Genomic DNA, 16,136 nt, shown 5'->3' with positions numbered 1-16,136 from the left:
AGTGATTTAACTTGGAGTGGCAGGGGACACGGGGTGATGTGTTACACATGAATTGTTGCCATAAGGAGCGCTTGGGTTGCCCTCAGAGCCCCAGTTACCGTAGATGCTGCTGTGTAAGTTGGGTTTGGTTGGGCGGGTAGGGGGGAGGGGTCGGGGTGCCGGTAAGTTCTTGTTTCTGGCGTGGGTGGGATGGTGTGGGGGGGGGGGAGTCTTGTTGGGGGTTACTTATTATGTTGGTTGGGGAGGGTGACTCCAACTTTGTACCAGATGGGTGCTGTGATTTGTAGGTATGTATTGTCCGATGGAGGTGCTGTACTTGCAGGGGCTAACCATCTGGAAGGGGTTAATCATGTGGTTAAACGGGCACTGGTTGGTCGCTTGAGGAAAGTAATTGGTATAGGAGATGCTGTATCCAGGTTAATTGTTATTAGCACGGGAAAGAGTGGTTTGCTTCCTACATATTGGGTGTATGGCTTTGGCTTCAACAAGTAGTTGTCCCGGAAAGAGTGTGGCGATGATGTCCTGGAACATCCGGGGTCTCACTAACCAGAAGAAGACAAAGTTAATAGCCAATTACTGTAGGAATCATGGGGTGAATAGATTATGTCTTGAGGAGACTCATTTCGCTAGAGCCATCGCTCCTCCTAACTTGGCGGGATGGGGCTCTCATAGGTACTCCTCGTCCTATTCTTCTCACTCTAGGGCAGTTGCCACATATGTACACAGGTCACTGCAGCACATATTTCATGATCAGATATTGGATGAGGAGGTCAGGTTTTTAATACTGGCAGGGGAAGTACTGGGGTTGAAGCTCCTGGTTTTGAATGTGTACGCCCCAAACGTGGATTCTCCAGATTTTTTTCATACATGTGCAAGGCATCTCTTTAAATTTCATGGGTATGAAATGATATGGGCCGGTGACTTTAATGTGGCACTCACATTGGATATGGATAGAGCCATGTCGGTGCAGGGAAGCCTGCCGCATGCGGCTAGAATATGGAAAAGTATTGCATTGACCCATGACTTACACGATGTATGGCGCAAGTTGCATCCCACTGATAAGGAGTTCACATTTTATTCAGGAGTACATGGGAGCTCTTTCTAGGATAGATTATGTGATGGCCTCTGGGCCCATGCATGGCGCGGCCACTGAAGTGCGTAGCCTGCCCGAACCTTGTCTGACCACTCTCCTGTGGTGGTCAAGTTCAACTTCATGTCACGCTCACCCAATTTTTTGCGTTGGCGATTCCGGGCGGCTGCGCTTGAGGATGGGGCATTTTGGTCCGAGATAGAAAATGATGTAGACATATTTTTTCAGTCCAATGTAGGGTCAGTCCCAGACCCAGGCATAGTGTGGGAAACGTTTAAAGTCTATATACGGGGTGCTGCATTTCCAAGGAAGGCGGAGTGTTGAAAGCCATTAGAAGGTCCATAAGGAAGCTAGAGGGTGATATCAGGGAGGGGGAAATGAAGCAGGGTACCTAGGATACTCCTGAACTTCGCAAGGAACTGAAGCTGCTCAGGGAGAAACTGCAGGAGTTGGCGATTGGTGAGGATAGATACCTGGCAGATCCAATACAAGCAGTGAAATATGAGGAAGGTGATAGACCTTGTAAGACGCTGTCCTGGGCTATTCGTTAAGAGCGACCCTCTAACTGCGTAAATGAAATAGAGGGGGACATGCGGTTTGTATACGAGATCTAGAGGGGATAAATAAAAGATCCAGCTGTGTTATGAAGTTATATATGTCGCGGCCCACGCCCGGGCATGATGCATTACTGCAGTATTTAGACGAGGTGGCCTTAGGCTGGCTTGATCCAGAACAGGGCGGCGCCCTTAATGAGCCTATTACGGAAGAAGAGATTTGTGAGGCTATAAAGTCGCTCCCAATGGGAATGCCCCGGGGGCAGATGGCACTACGCCTGAATTCTATAAGGCCTACATAGACTTGGTCACTCCCCACCTCCTGGCTATGTATGATAGCTCCATGGCCAACGGTATTCTTCCCGGGTCCACCAGATCTGCTCTGATCACTGTACTGTTGAAGCCTGGGAAGGACTCCCAGCGTTTATCATCTTACATACCACTTTCGCTTATAAACACAGATAATACAATCCTGGCCAAGGTTCTTGTTAAGCGGTTACTTCCTCATATGCCTGCCTTGGTATTGCCGGATCAGGTGGGATTCATCCCTGGGCGCTCTACTCAAAACAATCTTTGGCACCTAGTTACCCTTTTGCATAACGTTAACCCAGACATACCGATGGTGGTGGCCCCCTTGGACGCCGAAAAGGCGTTTGATTCCGTAGAATGGCCTTTTCTGTTAAAAGTCCTCCATCGGTCTGGCCTGGGTCTCACGTATATTAAATGGACTTAGCTCCTATACTCAGCGCCCAGGGCAGGGATATACACTAATGGCCTTGTCTCAGCACAGATATATCCCTCACGAGGCAGGGGTGCCCTTTTCCCCTGGTTTTGTTTGCGCTGGCAATGGAGCCTCTGGCATGCCATGTTAGAGAATCCCATGCACAGAGGGGTATATATGCTGCATACACACCTGTCCATTATATCTTTGTATGCTGAGGACGTTCTTCTTTATGTTAAGCATCCGTGCCAGAACTTGCCCCCATTAATGCAGGAGGTAGTTAGGTTTGGGAAGTGTCTGGATTTAGGATTAATTGGGAGAAGTCGGAGGTGTTCCCTTTGACCCCGGTAGTTCAGAGGGCAGATGTTAGTGAGGAATTTCGGTGGTGTCTGGATGGTATCCATTACCTTGGTATTATGGTAGCCACGGTCAAGGATAAGCTAAATAAAGATAACTGCCTTCATTCGTTAGAGAGCTTGGAGCAGAAAGTGGAGGTGTGGATATGGCTTCCTTTGTCTCAGGCCGCCAGAATCGCTTTGGCGGAAATGGTGATACTGCCTAGACTTCTCTATGGTTATAATAATGTACCGATATGGCCCCCAGCAAGTTATTGGGCGTGTATTAAGAAATTAATGACTAAATTGGTATGGGTGGGCAAGCAACCTAGGATCGCGTATGATACTCTCACTAGACCATACGGGGGAAGGGGCTTGGAATACCCTGATTTATATCTTTATTATCTAGCTGCTCAGGTGCAATACATATCTGGTTGGGACCCTCCGGACACAGCGGCTCCACATGCTAGGTTAGCCAAGGCTCTCGCTCATCCCTCCGCTCTGCTGGGTATGCTATGGGGTAACAGGGACGGAGTACCAAGGGAGGAGGTTCAGCCGGTGGAGATAACATGTAGAGCCTGAGAAAGGGTCAACCAGTTATTACAATCCGTACCACATTGTGTGCCAGATCTGTCAGTGTATAATGTAATAGGGATTCCACTTACGTTTGAGAGATACTTTAAGGAACGGTTCCAGGCGCTCAGAATACAAACCCGGAGGGATTTAGTGCAGGATGGGCGGTTTATACTATGGGACGAGTTAGGGGTCAGAGGTGGCACAGATGCAGTGACCTTGCTTCAGTACAATAGGCTGCGGAGTATCCTCAAGGTTAAATGGCTGGGTTTCCCACAAGCACCACTCCGCCAACCAGCCCTGTGCTCTATAGTCCGCCCACATCATCCGTAAAGGTAGTATCCATTATTTATAAGCTGGTAAGAGAGGGGAAGGTGATGCGAGAGCTCTCATTCAAGACCAATTGGGAGGCCTCTATTGGGAAAGCACTGGGGGAGGAGCAATGAAAGCACGTTTGCACACAAACACGACATATCTCGCTGAACTCCCGTTATAGGCTAAGTCACTACAAGCACATACATCAGGCCTAGCACACCCCGCTCACTCTTAGTAGATGCTTTCAGAATCGATCATCAACATCTAAATGATGTGGGGTAGAATGGGCAGACTTTTATCATGTGTGTTGGAGCTGCCCTAAAATTAGGACTTTCTGGGGGAAAATTCAAGAGGCCATGTTGTTAATGTTGCATCAGTGCAAGTATATTTACCTGAAATGTGACTTTTGGCATTGATTGAGGGTGGTAGCCGTACTGAAAATAACTGCTGGGTATGGCATCTGTGATTGCTAGATATCTTGTGGCTAGAGCATGGGGGAAAGCGACCCCCCTACTTTCACTAAATGGCTGGACTGTATGGAGTTATGTGAACGGGAGGAAACCATGTTCGCTTCAACGCTCCCAAGTGCCAGTCGGCCGTTTGATTATTGGGCCCCATATAGACAATACCAGATGGACATGGCACAGGCAGTTTAATTCCCTGATCCCACACCGGACAGCTAAGAGGGAGGAGGAATACGTGAGCTGCTGTGGTGGAATAATCTGTGTATGTGATTGACAACTTGGGACATTACAAAGGTGGTTTAAGGCTGTATTAGAATGGACACTGAATGGGATATGTACTGGGATGGAAAAGTTGTAAGTCTTCAGTTGGGAATTGAGGGTGGGGTGGGAGATGGGTGATTTGCTTATTCATTTGAGTGTTTGTTATCTTGAAATAATAAAGAAAGTTTTTTTAAAAAAAATAGTGGTGAAAACATGTTACTAATTCATAAAGGAGACCAAGTGGCCCAATTAATATTAGTGCCTGTGAAATTATCCATGGTGAGCAAAGGGGAGTCGCCCACGGTATTGAGCATTCATGGCGATAAAGGTTTTGGCTCATCGGATACTATGGTGCCGGGTGCAAAAGTATGGGTCGACAAACCTAGTGGTCCACCCATTCCGGCGGATGTAATTGCAGCAGGGGAGGGTCAAGTTGTTCTTGTGATGGAACTGTGAAAACGGAAATGGTTGCATATTTCCGCTGACAAATGTTATTTACGTGAGTGATGTACTCCACTGATATCTTGCTTTTTTATTCTGTTCTTTAGATACTGTGTATGCTGAGTGCCTGTGTGAGGCACGATGGAGTGTATTCTGGAGGGTCCGGGGACATGCTGGAGGAAGTGGCAAATGTCTCCATTCTACCGATGGACTCAGGGATCTGAATCAAGACGGACTCGCCGGCTATTACAATTGAGCCTGATGATGCATCCATTGCAGCCTGTCGCAGTGTCTTGAGGAAACAACGTGGACGTAAAAGTGATATGTTACACATTTCTCCTCTTTCTATTTCCTCGGTGCAGAATAATTATCCCACACTGGTCGAGTATCACAATAAGCCAATATCCTTGCCGAAATAAATAATTGAGTTCAAGGTATGACTTACCAAGAGCAAGGAATAGGCCTTCCATAAAATGAATAACAGATGGATCCAGGAATTAATGAGCAGCCTCAAAACACCAAAGAACTGTACTAAGAAAGACCTACCCAGTGATGTATCTCACTAGCTATGAAGAAATGAACAGCTAGCGGAATTAATCACTTGGAAGGGGGAGGAATCCACAAGAACAGAAATGACACCATGCTGTAATAAGAAAACAATGTTTCAGTAACTGAACTCCCCAAAGACTAGTTAACCCCAAGCAGACTAGACTAACCTGCTAAATCGGGATCCTGGACCTTCACTGATGTATGGAGAGGGACTCTTCTTTATTTCTCCTAAGAATACAAGAAAGGATGTAGGTGAAATTATACCAGTAAGCTTATTCTCTATGAAACCCTTTGAGTTACCTCACGTGTGTTCTCTTACCAATGCAGAAGTTGGTGTTCCAAAGTTATTCTAAATGGTTGAAGAGAACGTAACAAACAAGGAGTGGGAAGGTTAGTCAGGGAAATAACCCGAACGGCATGATGGTGCACTGGAAGACTTCAGCAGGAGGGTGTTCATAAAGTTAAGTGCACTGTTTGTAGTCCGTGGAAAATGAAGAGGAGAATTGAAGTGACTGTGTGGATCCTTGAGCTGGAGCGTTGCTTGAATACTTCAGTAGTGTTTCTTGGAAGAATCACAGGCAAAGTATGGATAGTCAAAGTGACCACAGTACAGGAGAAGGAGGCTAACATACTGGTTATATGTAGTAATGTCAATGACAGCTCTGCACCAGAGAAAAAATGAATATAATAATAATTAGGCATTTATATAGCGCTACGAACCCTCAGGTATCTGAGCGCTGCTTATTATTACCCACAGTGTGAGGTACTCATTTATTGACCTCGGAAGGATGAAAGGCTGAGTTTGGCCCCGCCGGGATTCGTACCTGTGTTAGCAGGCTCTGCACGGATGTCAAAGTGAGCCCTCTACTCACTGTGCCACTTGACCGGCAATATAGGTTTGTTGTTGTTGTATTTCTTGTATTCCGAATCTGTGGCGTTTGTTTCGTAGGTTCTGGGAACCTCCTTTTCACCTATTGGGTTATGGTAGTTCACTATCGAAGGGGTGAGTGTAGTACGTGTGCGAAATGAACCAAAAAACATGGCGCAGATGCGTGGCCATCTTGGATATTCACTTCCATTTACCGCAATTAAACATTAATGAAAGTCTACATTTTCCTGGGCTCTGAGCTCCACTAGTAAACATTATTTCTGCTGCGAAGACAAGGTCACATATTTATGTCAGATGACCAAGCTGAGGAGAATAGTTATGGTATTGTCCGCCAAAGGACAAGCTAGAAAGGGAGCTGCAGCACTCTGCAGCTGCAGTGATAAGGGGCAGTGGGAATGACAGCAAGGAGGGAAGATGTTTTTTTTCCACTTCTAACTGGAATATTCCACTCTTTACGCCTCATGCTTATTGTCTGCTCTTCGGCCGAGGGCAGCATGGTAACCCATGAGGGGCGGGGATCAAAAGCAGCCCTCATAAGAGACAAGAGTTTTCATCATGGAATAGAGAGTTAGAATTTGGACCCCGGATGATGCAGTCTCACTGAGAGGGAGGACGCTCTGCTCCAGATCCCGTTTGAACGATCAATCTCTTTGCCTACAAGCTGAGGGACGAAGCAGTGTCGTTGTGGACGAGTCTAGGTCATTCACCAGAACCGGTTACTTCTAAAACTGAATGTGCCCTAAACATTGAAGAACATCTACCTCTGCTCCTGTCCATACTAAATTTGACGATACTAGAAAATACTTTGACAATACTCGACGATACTAAACAATACTCCACAGTACTCAATACCCTCCCTCACACCTACAGTTGTCGTTAGACTAGGTCACTACTTAAACTCTGTGATCTGCTGGCACTGCTGGGCTGCCGACTCCCTCAGAAGATGCTCACTTCCCCGTCCTGGTCTGCCTGGATGCCTCGCTGACTTCGGGCAGGATGATTTCCAACTGGCTGCTGACTGTCTTTCCACGGGCATGCATTTTCCCGTCTTCTCAAAAATATGAGAGGGTCCTGCAGCCTCTCAGGTTCGGTGGTGGAGGAGACCACCTGGTGCCAGGCTTGCATAGCCAACCATCCACTCTGTTGGGGACGAACCCACAGGTATGCCAGAGGAACACTGAAAGTTTGCGGACTTAGAGGGCCCAACACCCCCTCACCCGCAGGATACATGGAGGACTCAGTCAACAGCAAGTTCAAACTGCAGTTTATTACAGACAAAACCAACAAGGATCAGCACAGGAACAGAAAATACTCATGCACATCTCGCTCTGCCTCGGCTCGCAGGCCGGACTTACTCCCAAATGGCATCAGCACTTTGTCACAATCTGGGCCCTTCTCCAGAAAACCTATCGGCCGGGTGATTGGGTATTGAGTATGTTATAACCTATACAGGACATTATAGATGTTATTCTACTGGCCCTCGCATGTCAGGTGGCTGGCCTATTCCATCACCAATCCACTAACTATAACATTGTTGCAGTGTTGTGGACTTACCATTGGTTCTTGCCCGTTGCTACCGACCCGTACGGTACTAAAATGTGATTGGCTAGAGCTGACATCCCCATGCCTGGGATCTGCAAAGTTTATCAGCTCACTGTGTACCTCTTCAAAGTGATGAGAACGATTATGTGTCTGTATTGTAACTTGTGTGTACCACCTTTGCCTTATGAGAGAGCTCTGCTGCCTGGCGCAACACTTTGTCGCATACTGTTGCATACTTGTTGCGGTCTGTGTCTTGCAGCCAGAGACCAGCTCCCCTTTCCCACCTCTGATCGCTGTTCATTGTCTGCTTCGGCCGCGTCACATGTTCAGAGACCACGAAATTGAGCCCTACATCTCTGAATTGTGAGGATTTGTATTTTCTGCAGCTGGTCCCTTTGTCGTCTGGGGATTGGAATGTCATCCGTATCTCTTGACCTTGACTGCGGGTCCTGTCTCACATGTCTTGCTCTCTGTCCAGCCTGAATCAGCTCAGCTCGTCTCTTGCTCAGAGGCCTGGTGTAATTTTCCTACACCATATAATGCGGTTTCTACAGTGTCCATAATATACTACATTCCCCATGGGTTAGTCACAGTTGGCTCTGTTAGGTCCCATAGGTGCTCCTGCAGCTCCATAGGGTTATTTGTGTGGAAGCATCTGCAGGCTTTCCTCAGGATCTCTTAAGCCTTGCGGTTTCTGTGTTGCTGCATTTGGCTAATGGCAAAAAATAATAAAAGCAATGACAGTATGAATATATATCTGTCCTCTACCTATAGAACTGAACGCTAGTGTTCTTCATTTATTTGAGTGTGTGTTTGTGTCTCGAAGTGCGGATGGCACATGTGCTTCATGTCTAATTCTGATATGTCGTGGTGTCTCTAACGACGTCAGCAACATGGCTTCTTGGTGTTTAGTCCAAGCTGTCCATACAGGTGTCTCTGATCATGGCCTGTGGCTCTTCATTCACACATGGATATAGATCTGTATGTCCCTTAGTCCGTATGGCTGGTTGAGGGGATACCTCTCAATGTACTTGTCAATCATCGGCCCATTAGGAATTCGTCCGAAATAGAATGGGTGATTGCAGTGTTTCCTGGCCTTCTTTCTTGTCATGAATTTAGTAGGAAGAGGGGTGGCAGGATCCCGAACCCCTCTTCACTCTCCAGGCTGGGCTACTGCAACAGCCTCTTTCTTATTCTGCCTAATTCGGCTCTTCGCCCCCTTCAGCTCACCCAGAACAGGACTGCGAAGCGTATCCTTGGCCTCAAGCCCAGGGACCACATCTCTCCAGCCCTGAAATCTCTCCACTGGCTTCTGGTGGCTGCAAGGATCAAGCTCAAGACCCTCTGCATCGTCCACAAGGCCTTATGGTGCCGTGGTCCTCACTACATTCAACTCTCCTTTCCTAAGTACCTTCTGTCTAGAGCCCTTTGCTCGTCTATTTCTAACTCTCAGGGAGTCAGATGCTTCTCCAAGCAGAGAGTGGTGAGTAGAGCTCTCTCCTCTGCAGGGGCCTCCCTCTGTAATGGCCCCCCTACCCCTCTCAGACTTCAGCCGGACCTCCTTAAGTTCTGGAAGCTGCTCAAGACCTTCCTCTTCTTTCTTGCTCCCTCTCCCCAGCTAACCTACCTTCCTGCTCTGCCTCTGCCTGGAGTGGCTGCTTGGTGCCCTTAAGAGTCGTACATGGGCACCATGCCCCTCCTGCCCAGTACTCCTGCACTTGCCTCCTGGCCCTCCTCAGACTGCCGGACTGGGACTGTAGCCTTGTAGTCCCCTGACCTCTCTGCCCTGTTTGCCCTGTTTGCACTTCCCCCCGTTCCCATCCACCTGCACTTCTCGCTAACGCACTTTCACGATCTGAATGGCACAAGGCCTATTAAGATTGTTTGTCTTTTCTATCCGTTTTCCCCCTCCCTGTCTTGTTGTGCCTTAAAACACTTGGGTATAGGTGCATTATAAATGCCAAATCAATCAATCAATCAATCAATCAAAAAAGCAGCTTGTAACATGTGCATGCACTGCACAGCTGACATTTAAAGTCCCAAATGAAAGCAGTATATAGCTGTGTCATAAGACTGTTGACTGCAGGCATGGGGGCAGTTGATGGGGGCCCTCCTGAGGCTTGTACCCCTTTTACCTGAAAAGACTATATAGCTCTGATGCTATCCCTATTTACACTGGCAATGTTAGCCCATATTATTTGGAAAGGACTCATCATTTTCTTTGGTCCCGCCTAACTTAAGGGGAGGACAGAGTTGGCAAATGCTGCTGAGTCAAGCCTCATGATGGTCTTCAGGCACAAACAGCATGAAAATATTTTACTGTGGCAGTATATTTTCTTTGGACAGGCCACAGAAATGTCTTTGGGCGCACCTAACTCAAAGGTGGTGCGGATACCATATATAGTTGAGGCAACTTCTCACACCTGGAAACTTCCTAAGATATTGAGACTGCTAGAGGATGTGTGGTTTTCTAACAAATTGAACTCAAGTTAAATAAATAAGATTTTGGAATTGCTACTTTACTCATGCTCTTAAATCCTGGATACATGTATTTTTTATGTTATTAGATGCAAGCCTTTAAAATCAGCTGTGAGGCTCACTTTAGGACAAACCATACCACCACCAACAGAGAACTATAGATCAGGCCCCTTACATCTTGACCCCCTTTGGTGGTAAACCTTTTCAAGTTGCTGGGAATCCCAGTGGTTGACAGCGCCTGTATGCAAACAGAATCTGACATGTCCACTGCAGGGGTGGAAATTAAGATTCATGGAACAGGAGTTGAATATAGCTCCTGGATGTCTGTTTTTCCTGTGAGCAGGCGTTAATCAAGGACCAATAGCTATTTAAGTACAGCCTCAAGAATTGTGAAGACAGGGCAGTTCAATGGATGACTTAAAAAATTAGCAACACAAGATTAAAAGTAACAAATTGAAAAAATACTGTTTTGCAACTGTCCAGTACACTTGACCCATCATGTTTTAAATTACATCTAGAACTTTCCTAATGCACCTTTATTCAAATTTCAATACATGTGGAGTGATTGTCCTATAGGTACCATACATGCCAATCCTCCAGATTTAGGCGGGAGACTCCCGACTTTTCAGTGAAGATCAGTGAAAAATATTGCTATTTTTGACGGTCTCCCACCTAAAATAAATGTAGCCCCAATGCATTCCTATGGGAAAATGTTGCTCTCCTGATTTCCCTGACGAAATCTCCCTCCTAGGTGCGTCCGAATGTTGGCATATATGAGGTACATTTATGTAGCAACAGTTTGCTTGGAAAGCCAAAAGTAGCTCCTGGTAGCTATTGGTTGTTTCGAAGTGAATGCGTGTTTCCGCATGCATGAGCCTCATTTGGGCTCACTCATACGCGATAGAAATAAACGCGTTCCGGATGGCAGTTGCTGCCGGGACTTTGCAGCCAGCAGACGCGTCTCATGGTTTCTCTGTGTGAATGTGTGCGTGTTGGGCGAGGCGGCCTGAGGCACCACAGGGGTCGTAACATTGGCGACGAGGAGGAAACACAGAGTAAGAGTGGGGAAGCCACATTGATTTACCAGCTCGAATCCAACGCGACAACGAGTGGCCATTTTGAATATTCGCGCATGACAGTTGCGGCCCGTGAGGGTGCTCGTGCGCTGTCCACGTGAGATCAAAAGAACAATTTTTGGAATCTTCATGGTTTCCCACGTCGGAAAGCCGTGAACTTATGCTGAGGACATCAGGACTCATCCCATAGCATGTGCAAACTCATTTGAAGGTGCGGAGCAACAGAAGAGACTGCTGTGAACAGCTGGATCCTACAGTGAAGGTCAGTGGTAGCTCAGGGTAGCAGAAAGGGAGCCACCTTTCAACCATCGTGCCCTGCTGAGAAATACCATCTGAGTGTTTAAGGTTTACGGCCTCATACACGTGAGTGAGGTGCCTGTGCGACCTGTAGACATGAATGACCAGGATGGAGCACCAGTTGCCCTGACACTAACTATGCGGCAACAGCAAGGCACACTGGCACCAATGCCAGAATTTGACACATCAGGACCCCCATCCAAGCTGGGACCCAAGTGGTTACTGTGGGTCAAGAAACATGAAATGTTTTTCAGAGCAACTGGGGAGGACAATGTTGATGCAAAAGTAGAAACTCTGCTATACTCAGCGGGAACTGAAGTGCGCAGCATTTATGAGTCACTAAACCTTCAAGTGGTCACATTTGCAGCAGTAAAAGCAGCTCTTCAAAACCACTTTATTCCGAGGTCAAACATGGACTATGATAGATTCATAATGTGCGGAGAAAAACAGCATGATGATGAGTCCCTAGACCAGTTTTGTGCGAGATTACGCCAACTGTCAAGCATGTGTTGATGGGAAAATGAAGATAGTATGGTGAGCAAACTGCAGGGGCAGATCCTTCGTGAACCAGTAATGACATTGTCACAAATTCTGGACACTGGCAGGGTCTATGAACTTGCAGAAAGCAGAGGGGCAAAGATGGATGCGGCTGTTAGGCCAGGTGAAAGTGAAGATGCTTTTGCTCTTGGGAAGTTTAATCCAACAAAAACTTGATGGAGCCAAAAGCGACAAGACACAGCTCCTGTCCACGCCACTCCGGCATCGTGCCAATATTGCGGATATGATCTGCCACATGTAGAAGAATGCCCTGCGAAATCGAGAGTGTGTGGTAGATGCAATACACCTGCTCACTATGCTAGGATGTGCAGGGCAGCTGCGCCCGTGACGGCCTCCAGAGGCCCCGTGATGGCGAGCGGTGGAAACTCCAGGAGACAGCGAAATGTGGCTGCTGTGGAGCAAGATGTACAAAGACTTGACTTGGCTGAGGAAGAAGAAGACGATGAAGAAATATTCTTCATCTCCAATATAGCCACTGGTGCAAGGAAGAGGAGACAGCCTACTTGTATTGTTGACATTAAAGGCACCCCCACACCGGTCCTAATTGACACTGGAGTATTGGTGTGTGTCTTGGCCACTGATCACTATGAGGCCCTCCCTGGCCCACCCATGCTCAAAGAATCCCGGGCGAGGATTTACACTTTTGGAGGTAACACTCCACTACCGATACAAGGTGTCTTTGTCGCACCGGTTGCCCATGGATCCAGTGCGATCAAAGCCCGATTTTTTCTGGTGGATGTCAGCCCCCATTCCCTCCCGAGTTGCACGGCATCAGAGGCTCTAAATATTGTACATTTCACCATGGCGGTGTACCAGTCGGACATTGAACAGCTCCTGGAAAGATACAAAAGCCTCTTTCAGGGTGTAGGAAAATTGAAAGCAGAACCGATACATCTTCACACTGATGAGACGGTAAGACCCACTGCTCTCAAACATAGGAGGATACCATTCCATTTAAGAGCACAGATGGAGAAAGAGCTACAGACACTGATAGATATGGACATCATTGAGAGAGTAGAAGGGCCCACCCCGTGGGTATCGCCAATTGTGGGCGCACCAAAACCCAAGCAGCCAGGTGCAGTCTGCATCTGCGTTGATATTCGCATGCCAAACGCTGAGATAAAAAGGGAACGTCACCTCACACTGACGTTAGATCAGCGAACTACAAGGAGCTAGCGTGTGTTCAAAGTTGGATTTGCGTTCTGGATACCACCAGCTTGAACTACATCTGGAATCACGATATATCACAACTTTCACCACCCATGAAGGATTATATCAATTAAGAGGCTGAGTTTCGGCATATCATCCGCTGCGGAAGTGTTCCAGAACACCATTAGGGGAGAACTGGCTTGTCTAAAAGGGGCCCTCAATATGAGCGATGACATCCTTGTCTTTGCAACGTCTGAACCCCAGCACATGAAGAGGCTTGAACACACCCTGGAAAGGCTGAGCAAACTGGGCCTCACCCTCCACAAAACCAAATGTGAATTTTTTAAGAACTGCATAGTGATGCAGCGCCCCCCGAGTCACCAGCAGAAGTTTGCAGCTTCCTTGGCATGGTGAATTACTGCAGCAGGTTCATCAAAGGACTGGTGTCACTCTCAGAACCACTCAGAGCACTAACTAAAAATGACGTGGCATGGACATGGGACAAAAAGGAACAGACAGCTTTCCAGGACATCAAATCCGCACTGTCATATCAGGTTACCATGGCGTACTTTGATCCAGCGAGAGAATCAAAAATTGTGGTAGATGCAAGCCCTGTCGGTTTGGGTGCCATACTGTTACAAGCCAACTCACAAGGAAATATGCGTCCCATTGCCTATGCAAGTAAAGCGCTATCTGAGACTGAAAAAAGATACTCTCAAAAAGAGAGGGAAGCACTCACCATATAGGTGGACTGTCCCCATTTCTGCCTATATATTCTCGGAAAACCAGTAATAGTAATCACTGACCACAAACCCCTCATCCCAATTATGGCAGGAGCATCCTCAAAACCGCCCCCGCGCATTGAACGCTGGATGCTGTCCCTCATCGAGTGCGGGGTGAAGCTGCAGTACAGGCCGGGCACCAACCACCCAGCAGACTACCTGTCACGCCATCCCATCTCAGGGCGGGTGAAGGAACAAGGGGAGGTCGTGGCGTGCCAGAAAATAGTTAACAATGTTGTGGAAGCAGCCATGCCTGCAGCGTTGGCTCGGCAAGACGTTGTCGCAGTGTCCAGTGGCGATGAAGTATTCCAGGTCATTAAGGTGGCCATCGGAAGCAGGAGTGGAAGGAGGTGCTCGAGAACAATGCAAGGAGAGGAACAAGAGCTCAACGGGACATGCAAGCCTTGTGGAAAGTGAGAAATGAGCTATCAGTGTCGGAGGATGGCCTGATCTTGCGAGGCCGACAAATAGTGGTCCCAAATTCGCTGGTAGCAAAGATACTAGAGCTGGCACACACGGGACACCAAGGATCGGCCAAAACAAAAGCGTGTCTAAGGCCGAAAGTTTGGTTTTCTGACCTGGAGGAGAGAGTAGAGGAACATGTGAGAAGGTGTGTGCCATGTCAGGGCGCGAGTCTGGCGGAGAGAGTGCCCACGATCAAGTCAATGGAGAGGAGCGATCAACCGTGGGGGACGGTCCATGCGGATTTTGGTTCAACAGGAAGAGGAATGTACTTCCTTGCAGTCCTAGACCAATAGTCGAGATATCCTGAAGTAGAACTGGTGGAATCGACGGCTTGCGACCACACCATCTTGGCGCTGGAAAAGATTTTCGCCACCCATGGGTTCCCGTTAGTTCCGTTAGTCAGCTCAGACAATGGCCCACCGTTCCAAGGCAGTCAGTTCGCGAAATATATGGAGGAAAGAGGAATCAAGCACACAAAGTGACACCACTCTTGCCCAGGGCCAATGGGGAAGCTGAGAGGTTCATGAGAACTCTGAACAAGACATTTCGAGTCTCAGTAAATGGTGGGGGAGAACTGAGGCGAAACGTGTACGAGTTTCTGCGAGAGTACCGGACGACTCCACACCAGTCCACCGGCATCCCACCAGCGGAAGTCCTGTTGAAAAGATGTCTGAGAGGATTAATTCCGGAACTAGGGGGAAGAACACCGGGAGTGATTGATAATGAGCGAGTCAGACAGGAAAGAATTGCCAGAAACGAGAAAGAGAATGAAAGGAGACACCTCTAAGAGAAAGACTTTGTGGTGGGTGACTGTCATCAAAAGTGGGGCTCACCTGTGCTACGGTGTCCGATTCGCAGGAGGACAGATCAGATCCGGAGAGGTCCGCTGCAGGAGTAGCAGGAGTTCCTTTTTTTGTGAAGAGGTAAAGGTAAAGTCTGTTCTGGGAGCTCGCCACAATTGTTGTGCTGAAGACCAGGCAACGACAGAAATGACAATCCACCTGCGCGGCCCAAGGAGGGGAAAAAACCAGCAGCACAAAAAAACCCTGTAGTTCTTCTGAAGTATGATAAGAAAGAGTTGAAGTCTTTACTTGTCCTTTCCTGACTTGCCGCACATGAAAAAGCAGGTAAGTTGGAGAGTCGGTAGAATGTTACCCTGGAAGGCAGGAGGAGACTTGGGACATGTAGTTCCTGTTGAAAATGGAGGGCAATGGAGGAACCGTACCAAGAGGGTAAGAAGCTCCAGAAAGAAATATGCAGAAAGGAAGGAGCAACCCAATAATAAATGCCAAGACTGAGAAAAAGGGCTAAGAAAAGCAAGGTAAAGAGTAAGCGAATAAGCGTCTAACGAGGACAACAATACACGTAACTCAAACCCAAGAAAAGCTAATAGAATTCTTACCGAATGGTGGGAAAATGAGAAATGGAAGGCAGAGTGGCCCAGTGAACCTCGGAAGCATCGGAGAGAAAGTAAGATTAGAGGTGGAAGGTAAGAAGGCAGAGCAAGGGAAAGTGAGCAAGAGCAGTGCAGGAAAACGAAAGTAAACAGTGCCGGTAACTCAAACAGCGTGAGGAGAAGGAAGGAACCGGCTGAAAG

The sequence above is a fragment of the Ambystoma mexicanum genome, chromosome 10, assembly GCF_040938575.1.
Source record: "Ambystoma mexicanum isolate Mex_15411 chromosome 10, UKY_AmexF1_1, whole genome shotgun sequence".
In the NCBI taxonomy this organism is placed as follows: Eukaryota; Metazoa; Chordata; class Amphibia; order Caudata; family Ambystomatidae; genus Ambystoma; species Ambystoma mexicanum.
The sequence above is the reverse complement of the archived record's forward strand: the minus strand, read 5'-3'. Positions refer to the sequence as shown.